General features: G+C 44.2%; 1 long non-coding RNA gene across 1 annotated transcript; it reads left to right on the top strand.

Moving 5' to 3' along the window:
* Positions 1 to 16,346: 16,346 nt before the first annotated feature.
* LOC122198069 (uncharacterized) lies at positions 16,347 to 20,466 on the top strand. Its single transcript, XR_006191900.2, has 3 exons — positions 16,347 to 16,745; positions 17,280 to 17,389; positions 17,498 to 20,466. It is a non-coding gene; the product is annotated as an uncharacterized LOC122198069 (long non-coding RNA).
* The last annotated feature ends 1,029 nt before the right edge of the window (positions 20,467 to 21,495 follow it).

The following is a 21,495-nucleotide window of genomic DNA, read 5'->3' as shown; positions in this document are numbered from 1 at the left end:
TAGGGATAGTCACACTTAGAAGATATAAGTGTTAATGAGAGATATGTGATGTTATAGGGAGGTTGTAGCTCGTCGGATTGTGCACGAGTGATTTCAGGATTTGCTAGCTTTCAGCATTTACGAGGTGAGTCTTCTCACTATACTGTACCCGGAAGGGTTTGACTGTGTGACCGGAAGGTCGGATATGATATGTGATATGTATGCTATATGTGGTAAGTTATTTGTTATATGTGCTATGTATGTTATGTGGGCCGGAAGGCAATATGTTATGAGCCGGAAGGCGATTATGTTATGGGCCGGAAGGCATTGTGTAGAGGACCGGAAGGTCAGGGCCTGGAAAGGCGTATGTGCGTAAGTGTATATTGGGGAACTCACTAAGCATTTATGCTTACAGTTGTTATGTATGTGTCTCAGGTACTAGCGAGGACCGTGGGAAGGCGCCGGCGTGATCGATACACACTGAAAGATGTTTTTATGATCTTGGGATTTAGACAATTTGTATTTGACATGATACTTAAATTATTTATGCCTTGTTTTGAATAGAAATACTTTATTTTTAAAATGAAAAATTTATTTGAAAATTTGCATTGTTACAATTGGTATCAGAGCCTTGGTTTGAGGGATTCGGGTGCACCTTCGGGAGTAACTGAACTCAAACCGAGGATTTGAGGAAAACTTTTTAAATAAAGGCATAAACTTTTGTAAATGGTTTTGTGGTAAGCAAGAAAGAAGCAGTGTGTACGATCAGTCAGCGCCCGAACGGTAAAGACCCCAAAATACCTTACAATATTATATGATATAAATTCTTATGCATGCTAGAAGACTAGGTATTCATGATAGGACTAGAGTGGCCTGATTTGTGATGCCTTAGTCTAGGGAAGTTTGCCGATATGAGATGCTTTGCTAGTGTGCGAGTAGATAGTGCATATCAGAAGTAGAGTACTCACTATCCGGGGTTTGGGGAGGAAGACTTGGGATGAATGCTGATGCGGTGTGGTCGATAGTATTGGGCCCGTACTACCGAAGACACCGGGTCAGTGGGAGACCCAAGTAAGAATCCCTAGATATCGGGGACTGAGTAGGGTTGCGTTATCAAGTGCGATTATACTCGATGGAGTCTCTGATAGTTTTATGTTGTATTTCAGAGACATCATGGTTAGACCACGCCACGGAGCGAGTTCGAGCGGTGTGAGTGACGAGGAGATTCGTCAGATGATTCACGAGGAGGTAGCTGCGGCGATCCGGGCTGAGATCCCGGAGACGTTTGGGTCTATTAAGACCACCCTGATGGAGACGTTTGATGAGCGGTACGCCGCATTGACTGAGGCTGCAACCGCTGCAGCTACCGCAGCCGTGGCCGCTGCTAGGCCACCAGGGGGTGACTCGTTGCTGTTCCGGGAGTTCAGCAACATGAAGCCACCTAAGTTCGATGGGACGCAGGATCCGATTTCTGCGATGAGGTGGATCGCGGATATAGAGGGGTGCTTCTACACTTGTTCATGCCCGGAGCACCTGAGGGTACGGTTCGCTTTGAACCAGCTCCATCTGGGAGCAAAGGACTGGTGGAAGTTCGTGACGGCGAACTTCACTTTGGCAGAGACTACAGCAGTGACATGGGAGGGGTTTACTGCCATGTTCAGGGATGAGTACGTTCCCCCGGTGGAGAGGGAACGATTGGTTCAGGAGTTCTTAACCCTCAAGCAGGGTACTGATTCGGTTGCGGCAATCACGCGGAAGTTTCATGAGAGGGCGATGTTCTGCCCCGAGCTGGTGTCCACAGAGCAGGCTCGGATGAGCCGGTACTTGGGAGTTTTGAGGAGGGATATCCGGGAGTTTGTGTCGAACTCCACCTATCATACTTTTACTGAGCTTCAGGCGAATGCCAGGAAGCGTGAGATCAAGTTGGAGACTCAGGCCAGGGAGGAGGCCGAGTCTCAGCAGGTGGACCGGCGGCCGGCTCAGTCTCATCCGGCAGCCAAGCGGACCAAGTCCGCCGATTCGAGGACGGGAGGTCCGAAGGGCCGCACTTGCGGAAAGTGCGGCAAGGGTCACGATGGGGCGTGTCGAGCTGGTGCTTGCTACAAGTGCGGCAAGGAGGGGCACATTGCTAGGGAGTGCCCCAAGGGGTTTATGGTTTGCTTTCATTGCAATCAGACCGGCCATCGGAAGGCCGAGTGCCCTCAGCTTCGTCAGGGATCTGCACCTACTGCCAGGACTACTGAGACGCGACCGGTGAAGGTCGAGGCCCCGAGGGCTCGTGGGAGAGCCTTTCAGCTGACTGCGGAGGAGGTCCGCGCTGCGCCCGATGTTGTAGCAGGTATGCTGTAATTCATGTATTTATATTAATGTTGAGATGTTATGCTTATGTTATTATATGCGTAGGTACTTTCCTTGTTAACTCTGTGCCTGCTCTAGTGTTATTTGACTCGGGTGCGAGTAGGTCCTTTGTATCTTTAGCCTTTAGTCAGCATATCAGCGTTAGTCGTGAGTCGTTGAGCCGACCTTTGAGAGTTTCTATAGCTGACGAGAGAGTCATTTGTGCCACGGAGGTTCTTCGGGGATGCGTGCTAGAGATTTTCGGGGTTGAGTTCCCTATTGATCTGATTCCTATTGCGATGGGTGATGTCTGTGTCATTGTGGGCATGGACTGGTTGAGCCGATTCGGCGCTGTCATCGACTGTGAGCGTCAGCTGGTGACTATACGAGACCATAGTGGGGGAGTCCTTTCGGTGTACGGCGAGGGTACCCGTTCAGGATCAGCTTTTTGTTCGGCCGCTAGGGCGAGACAGTGTCTACATCAGGGCTGTAAAGGTTTTGTGGCGTATGTGATGGATACGCGGGAGGTTTCCGAGAGACCGAAGTCAGTTGAGGAGGTCCCTGTGGTGCGTGAGTGTCCAGATGTTTTCCCCAAGGAGCTGTCGGGTGTACCTCCTGTGAGGCAAGTAGAGTTTGGTATCGATCTGGTTCCGGGGGCCGCGCCTATTGCTAAGGTGCCTTATCGTCTTGCACCTCCAGAGATGCAAGAGTTGTCCTCGCAGCTCCAGGAGTTGCTGGGGAAGGGATTCATTCGGCCGAGCAGCTCGCCGTGGGGAGCACCTATTCTGTTCGTCAAGAAGAAGGATGGTTCACACCGGATGTGCATTGATTACCGGGAGTTGAACAAATTGACGGTCAAGAACCGTTACCCGTTACCGAGGATCGATGATTTATTCGATCAGTTGCAGGGAGCATCTTGGTTTTCCAAGATCGATCTGAGGTCAGGGTACCATCAGGTGAGAGTGCGGGATGAGGATGTCCAGAAGACAGCGTTTAGGACGCGATATGGGCATTATGAGTTTGTGGTGATGCCTTTCGGGCTCACCAATGCCCCGGCGGTGTTCATGGACCTCATGAACAGGATATGCAGGCCGATGTTGGATTGGTCAGTGATTGTATTTATCGACGACATTCTGGTGTATTCGAGATCTAGAGAGCAGCATGAGGAGCATTTGAGGGAGGTCCTTGAGGTATTGAGGTCGGAGAAGCTTTATGCAAAGTTCTCCAAATGTGACTTCTGGTTGCGGGAGGTCCAATTTCTAGGACACGTTGTTAATCAGAAAGGGATATTGGTCGATCCGGCCAAGGTTGAGGCGGTGATGAGTTGGGAGGTACCGAAGTCACCATCTGAGATCAGGAGTTTCCTTGGGTTGGCAGGGTATTATCGGAGATTCATTAAGGATTTCTCCAAGATCGCAGTGCCGCTCACCAGATTGACCCGGAAGGGTGTTGCATTCTCATGGGGGCCCGAGCAACAGACCTCCTTTGAGACACTTCGCCAGAGGTTGTGCGAAGCCCCGGTATTAGCTCTCCCGGAAGGGATGGAAGACTTCGTAGTATATTGCGACGCATCGATTTCGGGACTGGGTGCAGTGTTGATGCAGAGGGGTCATGTGATAGCGTATGCGTCGAGGCAGCTGAAGCCTCATGAGGCGAGATATCCCACGCATGATTTAGAGTTGGGGGCAGTAGTATTCGCTCTCAAGATTTGGCGTCACTACCTGTATGGGGTTTGATGTACGATATACACGGACCATAAGAGCTTGAAGTATTTGATGGATCAGCCCAACCTAAATATGCGTCAGAGGAGGTGGTTGGATGTGGTCAAGGATTATGATTGTGAGATCCTGTACCACCCAGGCAAGGCTAATGTGGTAGCCGACGCGTTGAGCCGCAGGGCGGAGAGCACTCCATTGCGAGATGTATGCTTGAGACTGACTGTGATGACTCCAGTATTGGATGCTATTCGTGGGGCACAGGCCGAGGCTGTACGACCATAATTGCAGAAGAAGGAGCGGGTTGTGGGGTTGATTTCAGAGTTCGTTAAGGATGGACGAGGGCTTATGACGTTTCAGGGTCGGATTTGGGTACCGTTCGTGGGCGGTACGCGTATCACTTTGATGGAAGAGGCTCATAGATCGAAATTCTCGATCCATCCCGGTGCTACGAAGATGTATTTGGATTTGAGGAAAGAGTATTGGTGGCCCTGTATGAAGAGGGACGTTGCATGGTTCGTTGAGAGGTGCTTGACCTGCCGTAGGGTTAAGGCCGAGCACCAGAGACCGCATGGCAAGTTACAGCCATTGGAGATCCCCGAGTGGAAGTGGGAACAAATCACTATGGATTTCATCATCAAATTGCCGAGGACTGCCAGGGGAGTTGATGCAATTTGGGTGATTGTGGATAGGTTGACGAAGAGTGCACACTTCCTTGCCATCAGTGAGAGTTCTTCAGCGGAGAAGTTGGCGGAGATATATGTGAGAGAGGTGGTATCTCGGCATGGGGTATCGATCTCGATTGTTTCAGACCGTGATGTACGTTTCACTTCCAGGTTCTGGAAGAAATTTCATGAGGAGCTGGGTACTAAATTGCATTTTAGTACCGCATATCATCCCCAGACAGACGGCCAGAGCGAGCAGACGATTCAGACGCTGGAGGACATGCTTCGAGCGTGTGTGTTGGACTTCGGGGGTAGCTGGGATGCATATTTACCCTTAGCGGAGTTTTCCTACAACAACAGCCATCATTCGAGTACTGGTACGCCACCTTTTGAGCTGTTGTATGGTAGGAGATGTCGGACCCCCATTTGCTGGGGAGAGGTGGGACAGAGAGAGATGGGCAGCACAGAGATCGTGCTTCAGACGACAGAGCAGATTCAGCAAGTTAGACAGAGGTTGTTGACCGCCCAGAGCCGACAGAAGAGTTATGCAGACAGGCGCCGATTCGAGCTTGAGTTTCAAGTCGGCGACTTCGTTCTCCTGAAGGTCTCTCCTTGGAAATGAGTGATTCGATTCAGGAAGAGGGGCAAGTTGGGGCCCCGATATATTGGGCCATTTCATGTGATTGCAAGGATAGGCCGGGTAGCCTATCGATTGGAGTTGCCAGCGGAGTTGGGACAGATCCACGACACCTTCCATGTGTCGCAATTGAGGAAGTGCATAGCCGATGAGTCGGCAGTGGTTCCATTAGAGGACATTCAGGTGGATGCGAGCCTGAATTATGCCGAAAGACCAGTGGCCATCAGGGATCGGAAGATCAAGGTTCTGAGGAACAAGGAGGTACCTCAGGTGTTGGTTCAGTGGCAACACCGTAAGGGATCGGAAATGACTTGGGAGCCGGAACGTGAGATGCGGGAGCAGCATCCGGAACTATTTTCAGAGTGAGACTTCGAGGGCGAAGTCTAATCCTAGTGGGGGAGAGTTGTAACAGCCCGAAATCTCAGGTATTGTTAAATTATGTTTTTGGGGTAATTTAAGAGGGGACTCGGCGAGTTGGAGCCTAGACTCGCCGAGTAGGATCGCAGACTTGGTCGCGGGTTCGCAACTGGACTCGACGAGTCTAGATATGGACTCGGCGAGTCTACGCTGTTTAGCGAAAACCCTAACCGTTCAGGTTTGGGACGTATAAAGGAGACTTATTGGCCGTCATTGTTCATTTTAGCCTCCTGAGAAGAACCCTAAATCGATTGTGTGCATCCGGAGCAAGGATTATAGGCCATTGTTGATTATAGAAGAGTGGTTGTGCAAAGAAGAGAAGGGATTGGCTAAAGGAGCAGCAAGGGAGTCACATTCTGAGGATTGGGGACACAGAAGATAGATCATCCAGGTAAGAATTCGAGTATACTCTGCTATATTGATGTATTTATGGCTTTAGGGTTTATGGAACCCTTTTGTGATTAGATTGAATGTTACCCTAGTCCCCTAAACGAGTGTAACCCTGTATTGAGACCTTTGGGAGGTCCAGAATGTCCCATGTCTGTGCATTTCGGGAATTGATGAAGGTTTTGGATTGGAATCCTTATGCCTTAGGTCAAAATGTAAATGATGAATCATATGGTGTATCATGAGCACTGAAATGAGGACTTTACGTGATGGATCAGCCTAGGAAGGCCAGGCCTAGGAATGGTCGAAGCAGTTCTGACCTTAGGATGCAGTTTGAACGGTTGCATGGCATGGACTCGCCGAGTTCGATGAACAGACTCGGCGAGTAGCTTGAAGATGAACTGGGACTCGTCGAGTTGTTCTTCAGACTCGGCGAGTTGAGTCGGGGTGGCCCCGCGATTCTTCCAGGAGTAACTCGTCAGGTCAAGGAGGATACTCGACGAGTAGATAGGGAATCTCAGAGAGTTGGAGGACGTCTAGACTCGCCGAGTCGCCATGGCACTCGCCGAGTCCGGTCGAGTTGACCGATTGACCGTTGACCGTTGACCAGAGTTGACCTAAGTCTGACTTCTTAGGGATAGTCACACTTAGAAGATATAAGTGTTAATGAGAGATATGTGATGTTATAGGGAGGTTGTAGCTCGTCGGATTGTGCACGAGTGATTTCAGGATTTGCTAGCTTTCAGCATTTACGAGGTGAGTCTTCTCACTATATTGTACCCGAAAGGGTTTGACTGTGTGACCGGAAGGTCAGATATAATATGTGATATGTATGCTATATGTGGTAAGTTATTTGTTATATGTGCTATGTATGTTATGTGGGCCGGAAGGCAATATGTTATGAGCCGGAAGGCGATTATGTTATGGGCCGGAAGGCATTGTGTAGAGGACCGGAAGGTCAGGGCCTGGAAAGGCGTATGTGCGTAAGTGTATATTGGGGAACTCACTAAGCATTTATGCTTACAGTTGTTATGTATGTGTCTCAGGTACTAGCGAGGACCGTGGGAAGGCGCCGGCGTGATCGATACACACTGAAAGATGTTTTTATGATCTTGGGATTTAGACAATTTGTATTTGACATGATACTTAAATTATTTATGCCTTGTTTTGAATAGAAATACTTTATTTTTAAAATGAAAAATTTATTTGAAAATTTGCGTTGTTACAATTGGTATCAGAGCCTTGGTTTGAGGGATTCGGGTGCACCTTCGGGAGTAACTGAACTCAAACCGAGGATTTGAGGAAAACTTTTTAAATAAAGGCATAAACTTTTGTAAATGGTTTTGTGGTAAGCAAGAAAGAAGCAGTGTGTACGATCAGTCAGCGCCCGAACGGTAAAGACCCCAAAATACCTTACAATATTATATGATATAAATTGTTATGCATGCTAGAAGACTAGGTATTCATGATAGGACTAGAGTGGCCTGATTTGTGATGCCTTAGTCTAGGGAAGTTTGCCGATATGAGATGCTTTGCTAGTGTGCGAGTAGATAGTGCATATCAGAAGTAGAGTACTCACTATCCGGGGTTTGGGGAGGAAGACTTGGGATGAATGCTGATGCGGTGTGGTCGGTAGTATTGGGCCCGTACTACCGAAGACACCGAGTCAGTGGGAGACCCAAGTAAGAATCCCTAGATATCGGGGACTGAGTAAGGTTGCGTTATCAAGTGCGATTATACTCGATGGAGTCTCTGATAGTTTTAGGTTGTATTTCAGAGACATCATGGTTAGACCACGCCACGGAGCGAGTTCGAGCGGTGTGAGTGACGAGGAGATTCGTCAGATGATTCACGAGGAGGTAGCTGCGGCGATCCGGGCTGAGATCCCGGAGATGTTTGGGTCTATTAAGACCACCCTGATGGAGACGTTTGATGAGCGGTACGCCGCATTGACTGAGGCTGCAACCGCTGCAGCTACCGCAGCCGTGGCCGCTGCTAGGCCACCAGGGGGTGACTCGTTGCTGTTCCGGGAGTTCAGCAACACGAAGCCACCTAAGTTCGATGGGACGCAGGATCCGATTGCTGCGATGAGGTGGATCGCGGATATAAAGGGGTGCTTCTACACTTGTTCATGCCCGGAGCACCTGAGGGTACGGTTCGCTTTGAACCAGCTCCATCTGGGAGCAAAGGACTGGTGGAAGTTCGTGACGGCGAACTTCACTTTGGCAGAGACTACAGCAGTGACATGGGAGGGGTTTACTGCCATGTTCAGGGATGAGTACGTTCCCCCGGTGGAGAGGGAACGATTGGTTCAGGAGTTCTTAACCCTCAAGCAGGGTACTGATTCGGTTGCGGCAATCACGCGGAAGTTTCATGAGAGGGCGATGTTCTGCCCCGAGCTGGTGTCCACAGAGCAGGCTCGGATGAGCCGGTACTTGGGAGTTTTGAGGAGGGATATCCGGGAGTTTGTGTCGAACTCCACCTATCATACTTTTACTGAGCTTCAGGCGAATGCCAGGAAGCGTGAGATCGAGTTGGAGACTCAGGCCAGGGAGGAGGCCGAGTCTCAACAGGTGGACCGGCGGCCGGCTCAGTCTCATCCGGCAGCCAAGCGGACCAAGTCCGCCGATTCGAGGACGGGAGGTCCGAAGGGCCGCACTTGCGGAAAGTGCGGCAAGGGTCACGATGGGGCGTGTCGAGCTGGTGCTTGCTACAAGTGCGGCAAGGAGGGGCACATTGCTAGGGAGTGCCCCAAGGGGTTTATGGTTTGCTTTCATTGCAATCAGACCGGCCATCGGAAGGCCGAGTGCCCTCAGCTTCGTCAGGGATCTGCACCTACTGCCAGGACTACTGAGACGCGACCGGTGAAGGTCGAGGCCCCGAGGGCTCGTGGGAGAGCCTTTCAGCTGACTGCGGAGGAGGTCCGCGCTGCGCCCGATGTTGTAGCAGGTATGCTGTAATTCATGTATTTATATTAATGTTGAGATGTTATGCTTATGTTATTATATGCGTAGGTACTTTCCTTGTTAACTCTGTGCCTGCTCTAGTGTTATTTGACTCGGGTGCGAGTAGGTCCTTTGTATCTTTAGCCTTTAGTCAGCATATCAACGTTAGTCGTGAGTCGTTGAGCCGACCTTTGAGAGTTTCTATAGCTGACGAGAGAGTCATTTGTGCCACGGAGGTTCTTCGGGGATGCGTGCTAGAGATTTTCGGGGTTGAGTTCCCTATTGATCTGATTCCTATTGCGATGGGTGATGTCTGTGTCATTGTGGGCATGGACTGGTTGAGCCGATTCGGCGCTGTCATCGACTGTGAGCGTCAGCTGGTGACTATACGAGACCATAGTGGGGGAGTCCTTTCGGTGTACGGCGAGGGTACCCGTTCAGGATCAGCTTTTTGTTCGGCCGCTAGGGCGAGACAGTGTCTACATCAGGGCTGTAAAGGTTTTGTGGCGTATGTGATGGATACGCGGGAGGTTTCCGAGAGACCGAAGTCAGTTGAGGAGGTCCCTGTGGTGCGTGAGTGTCCAGATGTTTTCCCCAAGGAGCTGTCGGGTGTACCTCCTGTGAGGCAAGTAGAGTTTGGTATCGATCTGGTTCCGGGGGCCGCGCCTATTGCTAAGGTGCCTTATCGTCTTGCACCTCCAGAGATGCAAGAGTTGTCCTCGCAGCTCCAGGAGTTGCTGGGGAAGGGATTCATTCGGCCGAGCAGCTCGCCGTGGGGAGCACCTATTCTGTTCGTCAAGAAGAAGGATGGTTCACACCGGATGTGCATTGATTACCGGGAGTTGAACAAATTGACGGTCAAGAACCGTTACCCGTTACCGAGGATCGATGATTTATTCGGTCAGTTGCAGGGAGCATCTTGGTTTTCCAAGATCGATCTGAGGTCAGGGTACCATCAGGTGAGAGTGCGGGATGAGGATGTCCAGAAGACAGTGTTTAGGACGCGATATGGGCATTATGAGTTTGTGGTGATGCCTTTCGGGCTCACCAATGCCCCGGCGGTGTTCATGGACCTCATGAACAGGATATGCAGGCCGATGTTGGATCGGTCAGTGATTGTATTTATCGACGACATTCTGGTGTATTCGAGATCTAGAGAGCAGCATGAGGAGCATTTGAGGGAGGTCCTTGAGGTATTGAGGTCGGAGAAGCTTTATGCAAAGTTCTCCAAATGTGACTTCTGGTTGCGGGAGGTCCAATTTCTAGGACACGTTGTTAATCAGAAAGGGATATTGGTCGATCCGGCCAAGGTTGAGGCGGTGATGAGTTGGGAGGTACCGAAGTCACCCTCTGAGATCAGGAGTTTCCTTGGGTTGGCAGGGTATTATCGGAGATTCATTAAGGATTTCTCCAGGATCGCAGTGCCGCTCACCAGATTGACCCGGAAGGGTGTTGCATTCTCATGGGGGCCCGAGCAGCAGACCTCCTTTGAGACACTTCGCCAGAGGTTGTGCGAAGCCCTGGTATTAGCTCTCCCGGAAGGGATGGAAGATTTCGTAGTATATTGCGACGCATCGATTTCGGGACTGGGTGCAGTGTTGATGCAGAGGGGTCATGTGATAGCGTATGCGTCGAGGCAGCTGAAGCCTCATGAGGCGAGATATCCCACGCATGATTTAGAGTTGGGGGCAGTAGTATTCGCTCTCAAGATTTGGCGTCACTACCTGTATGGGGTTCGATGTACGATATACACGAACCATAAGAGCTTGAAGTATTTGATGGATCAGCCCAACCTAAATATGCGTCAGAGGAGGTGGTTGGATGTGGTCAAGGATTATGATTGTGAGATCTTGTACCACCCAGGCAAGGCTAATGTGGTAGCCGACGCGTTGAGCCGCAGGGCGGAGAGCACTCCATTGCGAGATGTATGCTTGAGACTGACTGTGATGACTCCAGTATTGGATGCTATTCGTGGGGCACAGGCCGAGGCTGTACGACCAGAATTGCAGAAGAAGGAGCGGGTTGTGGGGTTGATTTCAGAGTTCGTTAAGGATGGACGAGGGCTTATGACGTTTCAGGGTCGGATTTGGGTACCGTTCGTGGGCGGTACGCGTATCACTTTGATGGAAGAGGCTCATAGATCGAAATTCTCGATCCATCCCGGTGCTACGAAGATGTATTTGGATTTGAGGAAAGAGTATTGGTGGCCCTGTATGAAGAGGGACGTTGCATGGTTCGTTGAGAGGTGCTTGACCTGCCGTAGGGTTAAGGCCGAGCACCAGAGACCGCATGGCAAGTTACAGCCATTGGAGATCCCCGAGTGGAAGTGGGAACAAATCACTATGGATTTCATCACCAAATTGCCGAGGACTGCCAGGGGAGTTGATGCAATTTGGGTGATTGTGGATAGGTTGACGAAGAGTGCACACTTCCTTGCCATCAGTGAGAGTTCTTCAGCGGAGAAGTTGGCGGAGATATATGTGAGAGAGGTGGTATCTCGGCATGGGGTACCGATCTCGATTGTTTCAGACCGTGATGTACGTTTCACTTCCAGGTTCTGGAAGAAATTTCATGAGGAGCTGGGTACTAAATTGCATTTTAGTACCGCATATCATCCCCAGACAGACGGCCAGAGCGAGCGGACAATTCAGACGCTAGAGGACATGCTTCGAGCGTGTGTGTTGGACTTCGGGGGTAGCTGGGATGCATATTTAACCTTAGCAGAGTTTTCCTACAACAACAGCCATCATTCGAGTATTGGTATGCCACATTTTGAGCTGTTGTATGGTAGGAGATGTCGGACCCCGATTTGCTGGGGAGAGGTGGGACAGAGAAAGATGGGCAGCACAGAGATCGTGCTTCAGACGACAGAGCAGATTCAGCAAGTTAGACAGAGGTTGTTGACCGCCCAGAGCCGACAGAAGAGTTATGCAGACAGGCGCCGATTCGAGCTTGAGTTTCAAGTCGGCGACTTCGTTCTCCTGAAGGTCTCTCCTTGGAAATGAGTGATTCGATTCAGGAAGAGGGGCAAGTTGGGGCCCCGATATATTGGGCCATTTCGTGTGATTGCAAGGATAGGCCGGGTAGCCTATCGGTTGGAGTTGCCAGCGGAGTTGGGACAGATCCACGACACCTTCCATGTGTCGCAATTGAGGAAGTGCATAGCCGATGAGTCGGCAGTGGTTCCATTAGAGGACAATCAGGTGGATGCGAGCCTGAATTATGCCGAAAGACCAGTGGCCATCAGGGATCGGAAGATCAAGGTTCTGAGGAACAAGGAGGTACCTCTGGTGTTGGTTCAGTGGCAACACCGTAAGGGATCGGAAATGACTTGGGAGCCGGAACGTGAGATGCGGGAGCAGCATCCGGAACTATTTTCAGAGTGAGACTTCGAGGGCGAAGTCTAATCCTAGTGGGGGAGAGTTGTAACAGCCCGAAATCTCAGGTATTGTTAAATTATGTTTTTGGGGTAATTTAAGAGGGGACTCGGCGAGTTGGAGCCTAGACTCGCCGAGTAGGATCGCAGACTTGGTCGCGGGTTTGCGATTGGACTCGACGAGTCCAGATATGGACTCGGCGAGTCTACGCTGTTTAGCGCAAACCCTAACCGTTCAGGTTTGGGACGTATAAAGGAGACTTATTGGCCGTCATTGTTCATTTTAGCCTCCTGAGAAGAACCCTAAATCGATTGTGTGCATCCGGAGCAAGGATTATAGGCCATTGTTGATTATAGAAGAGTGGTTGTGCAAAGAAGAGAAGGGATTGGCTAAAGGAGCAGCAAGGGAGTCACATTCTGAGGATTGGGGACACAGAAGATAGATCATCCAGGTAAGAATTCGAGTATACTCTGCTATATTGATGTATTTATGGATTTAGGGTTTATGGAACCCTTTTGTGATTAGATTAAATGTTACCATAGTCCTCTAAACGAGTGTAACCTTGTATTGAGACCTTTGGGAGGTCCAGAATGTCCCATGTCTGTGCATTTCGGGAATTGATGAAGGTTTTGGATTGGAATCCTTATGCCTTAGGTCAAAATGTAAATGATGAATCATATGGTGTATCATGAGCACTGAAATGAGGACTTTACGTGATGGATCAGCCTAGGAAGGCCAGGCCTAGGAATGGTCGAGGCAGTTCTGACCTTAGGATGCAGTTTGAACGGTTGCATGGCATGGACTCGCCGAGTTCGATGAACAGACTCGGCGAGTAGCTTGAAGATTAACTGGGACTCGTCGAGTTGTTCTTCAGACTCGGCGAGTTGAGTCGGGGTGGCCCCGCGATTCTTCCAGGAGTAACTCGTCGGGTCAAGGAGGATACTCGACGAGTAGATAGGGAATCTCAGAGAGTTGGAGGACGTCTAGACTCGCCGAGTCGCCATGGCATTCGCCGAGTCCGGTCGAGTTGACCGATTGACCGTTGACCGTTGACCATTGACCGTTGACCAGAGTTGACCTAACTCTGACTTCTTAGGGATAGTCACACTTAGAAGATATAAGTGTTAATGAGAGATATGTGATGTTATAGGGAGGTTGTAGCTCGTCGGATTGTGCACGAGTGATTTCAGGATTTGCTAGCTTTCAGCATTTACGAGGTGAGTCTTCTCACTATACTGTACCCGAAAGGGTTTGACTATGTGACCGGAAGGTCAGATATGATATGTGATATGTATGCTATATGTGGTAAGTTATTTGTTATATGTGCTATGTATGTTATGTGGGCCGGAAGGCAATATGTTATGAGCCGGAAGGCGATTATGTTATGGGCCGGAAGGCATTGTGTAGAGGACCGGAAGGTCAGGGCCTGGAAAGGCGTATGTGCGTAAGTGTATATTGGGGAACTCACTAAGCATTTATGCTTATAGTTGTTATGTATGTGTCTCAGGTACTAGCGAGGACCGTGGGAAGGCGCCGGCGTGATCGATACACACTGAAGGATGTTTTTATGATCTTGGGATTTAGACAATTTGTATTTGACATGATACTTAAATTATTTATGCCTTGTTTTGAATAGAAATACTTTATTTTTAAAATGAAAAATTTATTTGAAAATTTGCGTTGTTACAGTTCTAACCCGAGGATCATCGCGACCACGTTGTACCCAAGCAAAACCACGCACACGAGGTGAGTTCATACCCCTACGTTTTCACGATTTTTAAATTGTTTTAGGGGGGAATACAAGTAAAACACAAGAAATCTTGTGTTTAAAAATATAAATATCTTATTATATTTCTTACCATAATATACAGTTAAACGTGAAATTTACTAGATATGAAAAATATCGTTACTATTGTATTTACAAATGATTTACAAAACATGTTAAGACGCAACGGTTTTCATACAAACACGGAAACAAACATATAAACTATAATAGGTATAATTTATGGAACAAATGATCTATTTTACAAAGTATATATTAACATATAAACAAAAACGGTTTTAGATAACAAATATACAAAAAGGGTTTTCAATTATTACTCGTAAAAATGTTAAAGCAATTTGTGAGATGTCTGCGTGTACTTATCTAAGTACGGGTAAAAGTCCTGACTTATAACCAAAGTCTCTTGTAGGGAGAACGAGATATTTATGTATAGATCTATTTGGGATTGACAATCCCACTTCCCGACTGTTAGCTACAACCAATCTAGCATGTCTTGGGTGACAAATGTCGTGAACATATCGACGCCTGAAAAACGTTGCGATCAGGCGACTGGGTTAGTATGGTTATAAGAACTCACAAGAAGAAAACAACAACTTATATACGAATAATATATATTCAAATAATTTTATTTGAATATTCACTTTACATTCGGATTTCAGAGCAAACACAACATCAACTAGTTTTACTTGAGAATAAAATTAGCTATCTTTAAAATAAGTACGACCATTATACTTATACTTTTCGGTCTTCGAAGGTTTAAGACTGCAAAGCGGTTTCACGGAAAAATACAAGATTTTCTAGGATAAACATCATTAGTTTACAAGTAAACAATTTAAAATTTTGACTTTCTGAAAACAGATACCATTACTTACCCAAAATAATGTTTTACAATAGAAAGAGTGGAACTAAGAACGTTTTTATGAAAGATTCAACACTTATTTACAAAGTAGTATTACATAAAGAATCCCTAATTGTTAATTCTATGATTCTTTAGCGTATACATTAGAGTTATATATAAATAATATCCGATAGGCAGTGGGATGTGTCATTGCCGCCTTACTTCCTGTTCCTTGTTTGGTTGTGGGCTTAGGGCAGAAGCACCCAATCGACTATCCGTTCGATATTACTCATATATTATTTGTATACACTAAGTAATCATAGGAGGTAACAGTACGAGTCATAACAATTACAGGAATCGGAGCCCTGAATCACAAGTTATAAACATAAGAAACTTATACTTCTTAGCCTCAAAGTACTAAGAATACGATTTATTTACTTAGAAAATATTGGATTTTCTGGAGGAATACAATAATGTTTCAATAACAAAAAACATACTTTTTAATCAAAATACTTATGAACTCACCGAAATTTGTGCTGACACTTTTTCAAACCACTTGTATTCTCAGGAAAGTTAGTAGAAAGGTACCCCTCAGGCGTTATGAAGATGAAGCATAGTGGCATTACGAATTATCATTCGATATAATTTTAATGTTAAACAAGTAATGTTTTGAAAACAATGTAAATACTATGTTATTAATACAATGGTTGTTGTTTCTTTGATTACTATTAAACAATTCTTGTGATACGGTAATGATGTCACCCATGCCCGAACGTTTCCGCCGTTCCGGTTTGGTGGTGTGACATTACCTGTCTATGATAATGTGGCAGCCCGTGAGCACACCACGTAGGAAAGGTGACAACCACTTCTCCCAACCGACATAATGATGTGGCACTACAAAATTCCAACATGTGGTCCATCTAAAAGTTGACACGTGGAAAGGATGGAGGCGACATCCGATAAGGCAACGTGATCAAACAACTTTTCAACACGTGTCACCAGTCAATAAAGAACACATAGGGCACAAAGCGCCTTTGGAGAATGCGACGTGTCTCTTCGACTAGTATCAAGAGGAGTTCATTTCTTTCATTTTCTTCACATATTTTCTTACATCTTTTTCTCTCTCTCTCTCTCTCTCTCTCTTTGTCTCTCTCTCACTCTCTCTCTCTCTCTCTCTCTCTCTATATATATATATATATATATATATATATATATATATATATATATACACACACACACACCTTAATAAGCATTTAGCATGTTTTGCTGAATTTTAAGAGGTACAATATATAATGCGATTTGTACAATCCTTTTATGCTTGGAAATCTTATTCTGTCAACAAGCTACTAAGAACCACTATGAATCGGTCAATATGAGCGTCCTTAAGAACCACACTACCTGATATCCTCACCTATATCAACAATCTCGCCTCCTTCCCTACTAGGAAAATCCTAACTCTCTCATGGCCTCCTACCCACATTTTTTCCTTGGAAAATCCTAACCACAAAATCCAACACCCACCACCATCCACCACTCCCGACATGCTTCAGATGTGTTCCATCGCCATCTTCACCACCATCAATTTGAACCACTACACCACCTTCCACAACAAAAGCGATGTCTCCCTTTCACCCCAGTTGCTTCCAGAAAAAAAAACCTAATCAGGTTCGCTTTTCATTTTTATTACATCTTTTTGTGCTTCCTAGAAATCAATCACCACCACCTCCTAACCCTAGAACCATTATTATTTCTTTGTCACACCCTTCGTCATTCTTGCTTCAACAGAACCCTAGAGATACCGCAACTAACTGTATCTCTAAGTGAACAAATGTTAGTCAGAGTTCTTTTTTGTTTATAATTTGAGAACTAAAAATAAATTTTAGCATCCGTAGTTCATGATAGAGGCAAATTAATCTTATAAATTATTAAGTGTCCATAGTTTATGAGAGTTTCCTCTCATCACTCACCTGGTTTATTACTTCTGATCATACTTCATGACTCATTAGGACTTAGAAACTAAATGTAAGCTTGTTTTTTTATTTGTTGGAGGTTGTCTATAGATATGGTATGTCAACAAAAATAAGAAAGATTTTACTTTTTGATTTTGGGTTTTTATGAGTTTGGGTCTTTCCAACTATAACTTGAATGCTTTTGGGATTTTCTTTGCATCTTGACAGATTTTATGTCTTGTGTATGCAGGGGTATGAGCATATATGGGGCTATTTTGTAGATTGAGTTGTATGTTTTTGTTCAGTGAGGTTTTTGACTTTAATGGTGGGTGTGGAAATGCTTTTCGCTTCAAACCCTAGGTATGTTCCAAATTTACATTTTTTATTATGGTTTTACGGATTTAGGTGGATTTCAGATTGAGGAATTGCTAATTTCTTCTTCTTCCTTTGTTTTTTTATGTTCGTTAGATGATTATATTGATGAGTAGATGATAAGTGAGATCCACACATCATTAGCAATGAGATAATCTCAATTTGGTGCTTATCGATGTCCACATATTGCTATCTCCTAGTAGAACTACCAGAAATGTTATTAACCTTTTGTTAGATTAACTTAAATAATATAATGAAGTAATGGATTGTTAATCTACTCTTAGTATAGAACCGCAAATGAAGAGTTATTTCAAGCGTTTTGTGGGTAGCTTCTTTTTAGCATATATGAGCATAGCATAGTGTCCTTCACATTGTTATGTTCTAATATCTTCAATTTCTCTAATATCTTCAACTTCTCTAATTTTAAAAGGTACATCAGATTTTGATCATTTTTGTACATATATAAGCATAGCATAGTGTTCTTCACATATTCACATGTATTTTTTTAAATAAAATTTATGTTATTTTGCTTATGTGGTAGTCCATCAAGATTTGGAATCATGCCTATGGGAAATATATGTTGGAAATTGTTCTGATTATGTAATCCTTTTTAAAACTTTATTAAACCATTATTTTTTCAAGAGACTTATGATAATTTTGACTTTTAGCACAAGTAACATGTTCGCACCTCTTTAAAATCAAAGATTTTTCCACATATTCTTATGCAAACATCAAACTGCTACTGGATGCTTATTTACTTCATTCAAAGTCAAATGTACTTCAATTGCTTTTTATGATAGACCCTTGTTGAATCTATCATATACTCCAGGCATTTTAACCCTTGATCTAACAGAATTACGAGATGATATTAAGATAATTCCCAGCTTTCGAGATGTGGGGATCTCCAAGAAAGAACAAAGTTCAATTCATAATAATTCTTAGCTAATCAAAACAAAAACATATAGGGGGATAAATACTCAACAAAACTCAGGGAAGCGGTCCCAAAAACAGAACCGGGACAAGGTTAGTGCTCCCACAAAACCAAACAGCTAATAACAACCATAATACCAAAAAGACCATTCTACCCCTAAGGCTAAATATATAACGAAATGACTCTAATAAAGAAAATCAATCAAGGTGGTGTTTTATTTTATTTATTTATTATTATTTTATTTTGTGTGTGTGTGTGTGTTCCATTGGGTAATTGTGGCGTGGTGTTTTTTTGTGGCATCTTTCATGTGATGTGCTAATTTACAATTTTAGATCAATGTTTCTCTGTGTGTGGATGTAAATCCCCTGAGTTTGGGTTCCTTCCTTTTCATGCACAAAGCTTTGGATAAACTCATTAAGCATCTTATGTAGCTTTACAGCTTAGCCCATCTCATCAAAGTTCGTAGTCTAATTTAGTTGCCTATAGTCAATCTCTTGTTATTACTCTTTATACAAGTCTTGATTAGTCACATTTAGTGTTGCTCTGCTCTGTAACTATGTATCACATTTAATCTATTTTTTTTAATGTTGGTTTCAATGCAAAGCATAACTAATGAATAAAAAAGGATTATGCTTGGTTAATCCCAATTACTAATAGTTAACCGGCTTTGACGAAAAGAAATGAACCGTAACTGATTGAAAGTTAACTGATGCTCCTTGTCTCGCTTGATGCTTATTCGCGTGAAAAACAATATCATTTTTCGCTTGCGCTCCCCCGTTAGATGTGTGTATTTCAAATCGTTTTTTAAGTGAAAGAAAAAAACCGAACAATTTTTTTGAGAATCGGGTAGGTTAAAACAGAAACGCTAGTTAATAATAGGTTTTAATATATGTATTCCGGTTTTTCTAATATAACCGAATTGGTCTTAACACCGTTTTCCAATTAAATTTTACTTCAAACAAACCGAAATTATAACCGAAACCGGTCTAAAAAAATAAAAACCGATTCAAAATCAATATAAAACTAACGAAACTCGTTAGTTTTGGTAACCCTAAATCCTCATTAAATCCGGATTAATATTACTTGCTTCCAAAGAAACTAATGACGACCCAACCTTAATAAAACCCTAATCTTGTTTAATATATAAACAACTCTTCCTCTACAGAAGAGGGTTACGAACTTAAGCTCTCATTTTTCATCATACTTTAACAGAATCCTCTAGCATATTGACTTACGTTTTCTGTGCCTAAAATCATAAGTGTCCACTTGGATTATCCTAGGCTGAATTTCTTATAACCCAGACATAGGGTAGAAATATCAGTTCAGAAAGTGATATCACGATCCTGTTGGATTAGTGTCTAAGTCCATAACTATTTTGGTATGTACTTGACCCGACTATGAGCATGGTCCTTTTGGGTTGCCTTCACCATAGCAATATGTAGGATGAATTAAGGAGACAGAGGTTTAAATATGATTTATTAATATATTATGAGAATAATATATTAAAGGGGAAATCATATTGTTTAATTAATATTAGTCAAGAATTAATTAAGAATTAATTTTGTGGCTAAAAGAGATTAATTAAATTTAGAGGACTCGACTGCAATTATTGGATAATTGAGTTATTAGGCTAAGGAATGCTAAAGGAACAAGGGGTGAACGAAATTATGATGCGAGCCCATCATATTTTCGTCCATGGCCTTATCCAGAAGGCTCCATGGGCTGCTTAGAGTTTAAGCTGTCCATTAGGGTTTTGACTGAAACCCTAGCAGCCCACACAAGTATATAAAGAACCCTTTAGGCCCCAAAAACGTGTGGAACTGATTCTTTAGGGTTTCTAGTCGTTTTTGGCAGCCTCCTTTCTTCTCCTCTTCATCCAAGTTGCATAAGGTGTTTGTGACTCCATTAGAGGTGCAACACTTGAGGCACTAAGCTTTCCAAAGCCAATCCAAGCAAGGAATTGATTGTTATTGCTATATAACAATCAAAGGTAATTCTATATACCCTAATTCAGTTTATAATATGTTAGATCTAAGTTTATTAGTCTTGGATTCAAAGCATGTACAATAGAGAAACCTAGATCCAAACATTAGGGTTTGTATGAGCACATATGATTGTTCTTATGTCTAAAACCCATCAGTGGTATCAGAGCCTTGATTGGTTTCAGTTGTATGTGATGCTATGTTGAATTATTTACTGAAAAACGAATTTTTGGCCTCTGCCCGACCTGACTTGGCGAGTCAGTGGATGAACTCGCCGAGTCTGTCTGACTCGGCGAGTCCAGTCCCTGACTCGGCGAGTCCAGGGGTCAGACAGAGGGATTTTCGGGTTTTGGCTGCTGTTTTGACTTGGACTTGATGCTTAATTTGTTTTATGAAGTTAAAATCCGAATTTTATTTTAATTATATGTTTATCCTTGCCAAAACAATAGATAATTTCAAATCTTTTAAATATTGGTTGTTTATGTGATAAATATGGACTATTTAAAGTTATTTGGTAATTATCTAATGATTAAAATAAGATTAGGTCAAATGTAGATAATTATGAAATTAATTGTTTAATTTGAATTATTTGTTATTTGATCCCTAATGTTTTGAAATGTTTCAAAACTTGCCCAAGTTTTGGAATTTAAAAGTTGATTAAAAGTTTAAATTTTGAAATGTTAAATTCTAAAACCCTAGTAATTTGAAAAAGTTCAAATCTCACCCTTATGGTTTTATTAATTAATTAACATGTATAATTAAAAGTGATTTAATAAATCCACAAATTTTTGGTTTACATTTAATTAAATTAAAAGTATAATTTACTAAATTAAACCATCTACTATTTTAAAAGTGTAAAATACACCCTATATTATATATAACATTAAAAGTCTAATATTATATATTTATGAGTAATCAGTCAGTCTTACCGTTAGTAGGCCTCATTCACGAAGCTGGTCTATAATGGGTGTTTAAGGAAATTGCCTATAAAATGGCGATTGAATGGGTATCCACTCTTACCCACCGCACTCTTGACTAGTGGAGGGTCGTTAGCCGAACGGGTAGGATAGGACAGAAACCTTCCATTATAAGTATAATGAAGTACAAAGTAACTAAATGCTTTTTCAAATTCCCAAATCATAGTTACTTTAGGAAAAATGTGAAATTGTATGCTCATCCAT

The sequence above is a fragment of the Lactuca sativa genome, chromosome 5 (genome assembly GCF_002870075.4).
Source record: "Lactuca sativa cultivar Salinas chromosome 5, Lsat_Salinas_v11, whole genome shotgun sequence".
Taxonomy (NCBI): domain Eukaryota; kingdom Viridiplantae; phylum Streptophyta; class Magnoliopsida; order Asterales; family Asteraceae; genus Lactuca; species Lactuca sativa.
This window is presented reverse-complemented; position numbering and strand designations above follow the sequence as displayed.